The sequence below is a fragment of the Telmatherina bonti genome (genome assembly GCF_933228915.1).
Source record: "Telmatherina bonti genome assembly, chromosome: 18".
Lineage (NCBI taxonomy): Eukaryota > Metazoa > Chordata > Actinopteri > Atheriniformes > Telmatherinidae > Telmatherina > Telmatherina bonti.
Window position 1 is genome coordinate 36,478,905 of NC_136616.1, and position 11,195 is coordinate 36,490,099.

Consider the following 11,195-nt stretch of genomic DNA (forward strand, 5'->3'; position numbering starts at 1 on the left):
AAGATTCAGGACCAAACCAGAGAGACGGTTTCAGTTTAACCAAAACCGACCGACAAGCTGACCTCAACGAGGGAGTTCAACGCGACCTCGGCGGGAAGTGATCCCAGACTGTTATTATGGACTACAGCTTCCCTGCCGTAGGACTACAACTACCACGTCACTGTCTCTTCTGTCTACCTCCTCCTCAGAACTTTAAACGCACCTTGATCGACTGGGCGACGTTCGAACTGCAACGGCACGAGCTGCTTCTTAACTCTCTGGAAGGTCCGTAGCAGATCTGATCACGAGGAATCTGGTGTTTTATCTCATTTATCGGTTTTTATTTACGGCTGGGCTCTGTTTCCGAACAGTGCGGGGAAATTTATCTGGATTCGATGGGAAGTTCTCAGGGCGCAGGTTTTATAAGGCGTAAAACAGACTATTTGCACAAAAGATGGCGGTGAGAGGTTTGTAACTTCTGTCTTCTTCTGAAACGTTGACAAACGTTCAGATTTCTTCAGTCTGTGCTGGTGAGACCCTGATCAGGACCTGGGAGAGAGTTCAGAACCAGTTTCTGTGTTTTTGTATCAGTGCATATTGTGACCGACGGGACCGACCAGCTGCAGTTCAGATGCAGAAGGGGAATCATGAGGAACCTTTTGGGTCCTCTGAGATTAAAAAAAGAACAGATCAGGACATTCCTCACTGCAAACACGTAATTTCCAACACGTCTGCAGAGTAAAAAGCTTTTAAACTGGGAATACTGGCTGCAGAAAACAGTGCAGGTAGCAACTTTTCAGACAGATTCTCGTTTGATGATTCTAGAAACCAAAAATTTGGCCAATTTTATTGTTTAAATGCTCCCACTTCCAGAACAAAAAGTTGTTCGCGTTTACAGCCAACATAGACGTTTAGATTTTGAGGTTGGAGAGGTGGTGGTGGAGTCGCTCACCAACATCCTGACACGACCTTCAACACTGCAAAAACTCAGTCTTAAAAAAACAAGAAAAAAATACAGAAAATAGGTAAATGTTGCTTAAAATAAGATAAATTATCTGCCAACAGAACAAGAAAATTTGGCTTGTCAAGACTTCCCAAAACAAGTAAAAATACTCTTAAAACAAGAAGAATTCTCTGGCACAAAAACTAAGAATTATCTTATCTTTAAAAATCTTAAATTGAGTACACATATGCTTATTTTTTTAATGTTACTTAGATTTCAGTTTTTGCAGTGAAGATGTTCTTCAGGACGGTTTTTCTTCTACATCGGAAAGAACGGAACCGTGTCGCTATTATTTTACCGTTTCCGGGGTCGCTTCTTCTTCGTCGGGTGCTTTTTTACATCTTCTTCCTGCGCTTTGTTGCTTCCTGTCCTAAACATGGAAGCGAATAAGACTGCAGATGAATGTGTCGCTTGTTTTGCTGCATTAAGACGACGTCACTTCTGGGTTTCTAAATTAATATTTAAAATGACGGGAAGAATTCAGTGTTTTGCAGATCTAAACAGAAATCAGTAAACAAGCTAGATGTACATGTTTACATGCATGAAAATGGTGTTTAGGCGTGTTAATCGGATTTGTTTCGATCACATAACTTATCCGATGAAGTATAATCAGATAATGTTGTCTACATGACCACAATAGTCAATAATCAGACTTTTGGTGTGCTTCTAACGGGGCTAACAAGCTGCGTTTCCATCACACCACAAATTCCAATTTAACCCTAATATCGGAATTTTAAGTAAAAAGGTCTTTAAAAACTCCTCAAATATTGTTAAGTTTTTGCCTTGCCATGAAGAGGTTTTTCCAGACGCTTCCATATAGAGGTATATCGCAAAACTGTCATTAAACCTCTTTTTTCACGTTTACACGAGACTGGACGTGACGTAGGTGGTCACATGACCAGTTCATTTCATGTACAGATGGTGCGATGTGACGAAAGAAACAGAAGTCTTTTGCGGATAATTAAAGAGAAAAATATAACTTCCTTTTCTGACAGCAAACAACAGCAAAAGAGTTTGACAGGAAATTAGAAAGAGGGGCTTCGAAATGCCGTCGAAAATCCTCCACTGCAAGTAGAAAACCGTGAAATAACGCGACCTGGTGAAAGTGTATTCAATTCAATTCAACTTTATTTATACATCGTCAAATCACGGCAATGCCATCTCAAGATGCTTTACAGACAGAGAAATAAACATAATGAAAGCCAATTCATGATAGCCTATGGAAACCAACTGATTGAGTTGGAGGTCCAGCTCAATCTCCCAACCTGAGCAAGCACACGGTGACAGTGGAAAGGAAAAAATTCCCTTTTAACAGGGAGAAATATGTCTTTGAAACCTGCAAACTGCATTTGTATTTTTTCAAAATTTTTATAAATATTGCTTTTATTTTGACCAAAACTGTGTCAGAAACACAGCTACAGTCATGGAGAAAAGAGAAAACGGCGCAAAATGTGTAAAATGAGAAAAATCACCATAATAGCATCTAAAAGATCCTGATCTGCTGGAAAAGCTTCACATTTCTGCTGATTTCCAGCTTTTAGAGCATTCTGCTGGATGGTGAAATGATTTTTACGGCTACGTTTACACGGAGCACTTTTAATCCAACTGAATGTCCAGTCAGAATAAAACGGCCACATCTGATCTGATCGGCCTCAATCGGAACGAAAAGGCGGGTTAAAACCTTTTCATGATAGATCAGCAGACAAACAAGCATCATTCTGGCAGTTTTATGGTGTGTCTGCACATGATTCAGGATCATTCAGCATTTTGATGGTCAAAAGTTCTGGACAAGCACCAGGAAGCACAAGGATCGTATTAATTCAGCTGATCGGATCAATCTACCAGCTTCCCATCTGGAATGTCGCATCAGATTCAAGGCCAGATTATCCAAGGGGAATTAAGGGCACAGGGCCAGGGGCCCACTCCCACTTGGGGCCCACGTAGGGCAAACACCAGCAGTTTGGACATGAAACTAAATGTATATAAAAGCCAGATAGTTACACCACAGTGTCCAGCGTGTTGCTACTGGTACCACTGGCTGAAAGATGTTAGAAATATCGTTTCACAGTGTATAATTCACAATTTCCACAATGTTGCGGTGGGCACAGGGGCCCCTGTGCACTTTTAATCCGGCCCTGTTCAGATTGATTTCAGTCAGACAGATTAAATGTTTGCAAACGCAGCCTCACTTCCTCATTTGGATCAGAAACAAGCATTAAATTTTGCATTATTAAACATTTAAATCTGCAGAAAAAATGTATTTTAGGTTAAAAAAAAATTTAAAAAATCACAAAAAACGTGAATCTGTCAGATGTTTCCCGCGCAGCCGCAGCGGCTTCTTCACATGAAAACATGTTAATCTAAAAATAATCTGTTTCTGCAGGCGTGTTGGAAATGTTCCTCCCTTTTACTTTTTCTTTATTTTCTGAGGATCAGGAGGAAAACCTTCTCTGGCTTCTTTGTGGGAGCCGAACCCGAACGTCGCCTTCCTCTCAGGCTGGGTGAGGAAGAGGAAGAGGAGGAAGGGGACGTTTGTGTTGTGTGTCTGTCCTCCTCCTCATGTAATCTGTCTCTGTGACCTCTTCATGTGCTGAATTATAATAAAGCATTTCAAAGCGGAGCAGCGCGAGGAGGATGTCAGGTGGTTGCATCATGCGGCGCGGGGACAGATGATGCGCGCGGACGGGGGGGGGGGGGGGCATGAAAATGAACAATATGTTTTCCTGCTGGTGTGAAATTTTCCTGCCACAAGATGGAAGCTGCGTGTGTCTGAGCGTGTGCGTGGGCTCGTCATCTCTGTGATGGTGTTGCTATCAGGAGCGGAGAAAGACAGAGAGGCTGGTTGTCCCTGGCGACGGTGCGCCTGTTGCCTGGCAACTGCGCTAACAATGGCCCACCACCAGTGTTCTAGAAAGTGAGCGTGGCCTTAGAGGAGGAGGAGGAGGAGGAGGCCCATGCAGAGCCCATCAGTTCTGGCACAAACAGCTGCAACGCAAGTGATGGTTGTTTATCAGAAATCTGCTCTGAATGCAAACAAACAACACGGAGAGTAAACAACAGTAACAGCGTCACAAATTCAGATTAATTAGACTGATAGGCCTAAAGATGTCCTGATTACCCTCGAACGCACCGTGTTGCCTTCAGGAAACACATCAGTTTGACACCTTTACTAAATGCACCACTTTGCATGATGCAACACTTCAAAAAGGAGGGAAAAATCACAGGGAACCAATAGGAATGCTCCAATCTGTCACATGACTCCAGAAGTAGCTGAAGCTACGTCCAGTTTTCCCCTTAAAAACAGATCTAACCATAATTTTACTGCTTTTTTCTGTCTTTACGTTTTTAATTAAGACTATTTCCTATAATTTAACTAATGTTGTTAAAATGCAGCTGTTGCCTCGATGCAACAACATCTGGAATATCACAGGGTTCACATAAATATAGTTTTTATTTCACATATTACAAATGAATTATCAAGAATTAATAGAATATAGTACAGCTAAAACAGATATAAAAGGATATAAATTCAATTCAGCTTTACTTAAATAGTGCCAGTCGACAAATCAATTCAAGCCGTCAATGAAAACATTTCTGCATTGATCCAGTTTATAGTGATACAGGCTCATTTTTAAAGACAAAATATAAAGTTCAGCAGAAAAGGTGGCAGATAAAGTCAAAGGTGGACGTTAAACGTTGACAAGACGTTTTAAACCATTTCACAGTCACTGATCAAGTTTTTATCTGGAGACTTTAATATTGCTTAGCTGTCAGGGCATCAATGACCAATAAGCTGGTTAAAACATGGTTATTTCAGTCATAACATCTCGTCAAGCTGGACGGAAACATGGAAATATTTAGGTTAAAATCAGATTGACGACTGGTCACCAATGTTTACCAGGTTTATGTTGTTGGGAAGAAAATCCAGTTTCTGTTTAAACAGTGTAAACTACCGACACGAGGGATGGGACTACCAACAGGGTTGCCAGATCTGATTGACTTTCAGCCCACCACAACAAAAACCTACCAAAAAAAACAGCTTCTCCACAAACTTATGTTAAAAACATTAGTGCAATAATGCTCACGTCATGATCTGCTAACACACACACACTCGTACATACATGTATATCATTATCACTTGGCTGAACTCTTCATCCTGCTTGGAAAACTTACAGGCGCCATATTTGGTAAATTATTTTGTGAATATTCCCTCCAGATTTGTTTCCAAAACATGTTAAATGTTCTAAAAAGCTGTCACAGCCACAGACTGGATATAAAAGATGGAGACGGAGCCTCCGTGACGTCACCAGTTACAAGCTGATTGGACGGTTCCTACCATCGCCATCTTTACAGCATCATGTGTACAGTCTCTCTTGGAAAATACAAAAATTAGCAAAGAGGTGAGGCTAAGAAGGGGGACGGGGGCATGAGGGTGGATGATTGACATCCAGCGAAGTCTGACCTGAGCTAACATGAGGTAACTGGCTAATGGAGGTAGATGAACTAAAGCTAAGTCACGTTGTTTACCAGCTCAAAAATGCAGTTGCACTATACTCTGCCTTTGTGAAGCGGGATATCAGGCACATGTCAATCAAAAGAACACGCCCCTTATTATGCTGAATTTCGAGATGAAAGTAGAGGAGTTAGAAAAAAAGTCATTTCCCCCACAGTTGTCATGAAGGTAAACGTGACCTATTAAACCTGTAAGCATGTTTATTTTTGCTGTAAACATGTTTATTAAGTTGGTCTTTTTAACATGGGAGTCTATGGGGATTTGCTCTGTTTTGCAGCCCCTAGTGGATGAAGGGGAAACTGCAGTTTGTGGTACTTCTGCAGAAGCCTAATTTTCGCAGCCCGCTAGAGGTAATAACCCCCCGCTGCAGCCTGGAGAATGGAGCTGGACTTGGTATTGGGCGTGGTTAGACGGATGATGGGTGTTAGGGGTTAAGTTTAGCAATGGCCATCCAATCAAATTGTTGAGGGGGCGGGGTTGGACATCCAGCCCCGCCTCATTCTCCAGTCTGCAGCCAAGGCCCTCTCACTGGAGGTTGCCTTAATCGGACTAAACGGTTAGAATAATGAATTAATTTATGTTCAAAAGAGACCCCAAAAGGTGGAAACTCACCCAATCTGGCAACACAGATTGCTAACTCTGGTGATGGGATTCCCTGTCCCGGCAGTGGGTGGCGCCTGCGCCATGCAGATTTTCTACTTTAGTTCTTCCATGTTCTTTTCTGAAAAACCACGTTTAACTTGCAGTAATTCTCAGAGTTCTGCGTCACAGTGGAGCGTTAGCAGACTTTCTCATAAAGACCTCAGATTGTTGCTGAGCAGGACCAGATCAGTCCGGATCTAAACCTTGACAGTTCATCGGCGAGCTAGCCAGGGATATCTGACAGTGGAAAGCCCGACAGCATGGTGTGGCCTGACGCAGGATCCATCCTCAGAGCGCAGCATTACCGTCTCGTTCCATCATTCCTGACACAGACAGACCGATGCTGTAAAGAAACATTTATTCTAAAACAACTGCGCAGTCGGACAGTTTGGTTTGTCTGCGTAGCTGTTTTAGCAGGAACAGAGCAATACCACCAGATATCACCTGGGGCAGTGTTGAGTTGTACAGCTGACACCAGCTAAGAGAACAAACCAGAGAAGAAGATGAGGAAGAGGAAGAAGACGGTGCTGAAATTGACAAATAAAAGGTACCTGAAGAAGAAAAAGAAGTAGCTGAAATCTGTTTTTTTTCTTCTTTTCTAGTGCTTTTGGACAGTTGTAACCAACTTTATGTCGGTGCGTTACTCTGACCAACCAGTGTAAATAAGTGACCTCTGAACTCAACACTGCCCCTGAGTGAATGAGCCGACTTTACAACCATGGCAACATAAAGGAGGCATGAAATCACGAGGACGAAGACGTATGATAACATTTGAAACAGACGTCCACATTTACGTACGTAAAGGAGCAGAAATGGACCCTAAAACTTCCCAGCAGTGTCTGACGGCTTGAAGAACATAAAAACGCGACCGATTCTCGGCTCTTTTCCTGGAGAAAGAACTGCTTGGATCCTCTGTGTTGTTGTTGACTCTTTATCGGTACAAGAATGTGTCAACTTTATTCCTTCTGAACTCATTTAATGTGCATTTGTGTACGTTGTGAACCGGCTCACACAGCAGGGTTGTTAATTATGAATACATTTTGGATCGAACTAGTGTGGAAACGCGAGGCCAGAATGCAACGTTGTGGCGTAAACAGCGAGTACCCGGAAGAAAAGCTGACACACTTTCAGACCTGCAGGAACACGCACCTTTACGGAGAAACTGAACCAGATTAAAGAAGCAGGAGGACCAGAACCGTCCATGTAGGTCCAGGCATTGAACCAAGACGTCCCATCAGCTTGATTTTAGTGCATCTTCTGGAACTTTCTAGAAGAAAGACAGAAAAGATACTCTGGAGCCACAAGTAGGCCAAACACCCCCCCCCACCATCCCACCAGCAGCAACGTTGATCCTGACGGCAGGATGGATCCATGTTGTCATGATGTTTCCAGCAGATTCTGATCCTACCATGTGAATGTGGAGCTGAACTGGAGACTCATCAGACCAGCAACATTTCTCCATCTTCTATTGTCCAGTTCTGGTGAGTCTGTGTGAATTGTAGCCTCAGTTTCCTGTTCTTACTGACAGGAGGAAACCCGGTGTGGTCTTCTGCTGCTGGCTGGAGGTTTCCTCCTCTGAAGACCATCTCACAGATAAATGTGTCAGAAATCTGTTTATTCTAATAAAGCAGAAGGTGGGTTTTTATTTTTCAATTAAAATATTTAATTATTTAAATTCCTCTCCAGCTTTTTGATGTTGATGCAAACAGATGACGATGATGATGAAGAGTTGTCATCTTTACTGACATTAAACTGGTTTTCTTTCCCTCAGGTTACTTCTGCTTTCTGTTTTGGTTGGCGTCTCCGCCTCGGCCTTCCTGCTGTCATTGACTGGATTCAGGACTTGGCGCTGATCCACCACAGACTGTGTTTAACAGCCATTTAATGGCACCCTGATAGGCTTAATTAGTGCAGCGGAGCCTCAGTCTCCGTCGCTCCCTCGAGACTCATTATCCCTCTTAGTTTTCTGCTTATGAGGCCCGGTGAGGAGGAGGAGAAAGGAGAGGATGGAGTGATGAGGATGAGGAGAAATGTTTTCTCCAAGCGCCACCTGGTGGCGACAATAGAAACTGCAGCTGGTGTATTTAATCATCTTCCTGTGTTTTGCTTGTTGCTCCGACTTCTTCCGTTTTACAGATTTTCATGTTTATTAATAAAAAGTTATTATTAAAGTTATTTTGTAATAAAGTCTATTTGTGTAAGCAGATGTTTTCGCTGCTTTGTGTTCATTTCATAAACTTTCAGAGCTGCTTGTTCTCTTACTGCACAGCAAAATCAGGAAAAAAATGTGTGTGTGTGTGTGTGTGTGTGTATACGTATTACGGTTTGAGGCATTAGGTTGCTTCACTGGTTTGTTGGAGACGAGTTTGCCAAACCATGAGAACGTAGGACCAAACAGTGTGATGATACTGGAGATTTGGTCCCGTGAAACGTCCTGACCGACACCAGAAAGCGACACCAGAAAGCAGAAAACACACGGACACATCACGTGGTAAAATATTGTATTTTTTTAAAGGGACAAAAAAAGACTATTTTAAACCAACTGGACTTTTCTCACCTTTTTATTTTTACACGTCGAGCTTTTAAGGGTTCAATCACTCATTTTATTCCAGCATGAAGAGAGAGATCCTCCTAGCAGCATTTTAAGCTTCTTTTCAACGTTTCTTAGAAAAGACACTGAAACAAGGCGAGAATTAACAGCTTTTTATTCAAGCAGCTCTGCTTTCTCGCCCGTCTAAAGTCCAGATATCCAATATCCAAAGTTAATGTTCAGTTACTCAGTAATGCTATGGTGCTATCTCATGACTATCCTGACTGAACAGCAGACTGTTGGACTCGATTAGATTGATCGTTTCAACTTGTTGATCACCCTCCTTGAGCCGTCACCTTATCGTGGTGGAGGGGTTTGTGCATCCCGAAGATCCTAGCAGCTATGTTGTCTGGGGCTTTATGCCCCTGGTAGGGTCACCCATGGCAAACAGGTGTCTAGGGGAGGGACCAGACCAAGCACGGTTCATCAACCCCGATGATGAACACAAACCTGGGCAGAAATGTTCCCTTGCCCGGACGCGGGTTTCCAGGACCCACCTCTGGAGTCAGGCTTGGAGGTGGGGTACGAGAGTGAGCGTCTGGTGGCCGGGCGTTCGCCCATGGGGTCCGGTCGGGATCAGCCCGAAATGGTTACGTGGGCCCCACCTCACGTGGGCTCACCATCTGCGAGAGGAGCCGCAAGGGTCGGGTGCAATGTGAGCTGGGCGGCAGCAAGAGGCGGGGACCCTGGTGGTCCGATCCCCGGCTGCAGAAGCTGGCTCTAGGGACGTGGAATGTCACCTCTCTGGTGGGGAAGGAGCCTGAGCTTGTGCGCGAGGTTGAGCGGTTCCGGCTAGATATAGTTGGACTCAGTTCGGCGAGGCCATGGAGAAAGACTTTCGGATGGCTTCGAGGCGATTCTGGTCCACCATCCGGCGGCTCAGGAGGGGGAAGCAGTGCTCCATCAACACTATGTACAGTGGATATGGGGAGCTTCTGACCTCAACTCGTGATGTTGTGGGTCGGTGGAAGGAATACTTCGAAGACCTCCTCAATCCTACCAACAGTTCTTCCAATGAGGAAGCAGAGCTGGGGGACTCAGGGGTGGACTCTCCTATCTCTGGGGCTGAAGTCGCTGAGGTGGTCAAAAAGCTCCTTGGCGGGAAGGCCCCGGGGGTGGACGAGATCCGCCCGGAGTTCTTTAAGGCTCTGGATGCTGTGGGACTGTCCTGGCTGACACGCCTCTGCAGGATCGCATGGACACCGGGGACAGTGCCGCTGGACATGGGAGTTTGCCCAACCAGTCTACATGTGCATTGTGGACCTGGAGAAGGCGTTCGACCGTATCCCCCGGGGGCTCCTGTGGGGGGTACTCCGGGAGTATGGGGTATCGAACCCCCTTGTGCGAGCTGTCCGGTCCCTGTACGACAGGTGTCAGCGCTTGGTCTACATTGCCAGTAGTAAGTTGTTTTTGGTGAGGGTTAGACTCCGCCCTTTTATCACCAATTCTGTTCATAACTTATATGGACAGAATTTCTAGGGGCAGCAGAGGTGTTCTGGGGATCCGACTTGGTGGTCTCAGGATTGGGTCCCTGCTTTTTGCAGATGACGCGGTCCAGTTGGCTTCATCTGCTTGTGATCTCCAGCTCTCGCTTGAGCAATTCGCGGCCGAGTCTGAAGCGGCTGGGATGAGAATCAGCACTCCAAGTCTGAGACCATGGTGCTCAGCCGGAATAGGGTGGATTGCCCTCTCCAGGTCGGGAGTGAGGTTCAGCCTTAAGTGGAGGAGTTTAAATATCTCGGGGTCTTGTTCACGAGTGAGTGAAGGATGGAGCGCGAGATCGACAGACGGATCGGTGCGGCGTCTGCAGTAATGCGGACTCTGCGCCGGTCTGTCGTGGTGAAGAAGGAGCTGAGCCAGAAGGCGAAGCTCTCGATTTACCAGTCGATCTACGTTCCTACCCTCACCTATGGTCATGAGCTGTGGGTCGTGACCGAAAGAACGGGATCTCGTATCCAGTCGGCTGAAATGAGTTTCCTCCGCAGGGTGGCCAGGCTCTCCCTTAGAGATAGGGTGAGGAGCTCGGTCATCCGGGAGGAGATCAAAGTAGAGCCGCTGCTCCTCCGCATCAAGAGGAACCAGTTGAGGAGGCTTGGGCATCTTGTCAGGATGCCTCCTGTATGCCTCACTGGTGAGGTGCTCCAGGCACGTCCCTCTGGGAGGAGACCCAGGACACGCTGGAGTGATTATATCTCTCGGCTGGCCTGGGAACGCCTCAGGATCCCCCCCGCAGAGTTGGCAAATGTGGCTAGGGAGAGGGAAGTCTGGGCTTCCCTGCTTAGGCTGCTGCCCCCGCGACCCGACCCCGGATAAGCGGCATGAAGACGAGACGAGAAACTTGTTGATCAGTTGTGTTGATGACCTGTTCATGTGAAGCAGGTGTTGCTGCAGTAAAACATCGACAGGTAGACGACCTGCAGAACGCCGCCCCCTGAAAGGTACGATAAGTTTACATATCGAAGTGATAA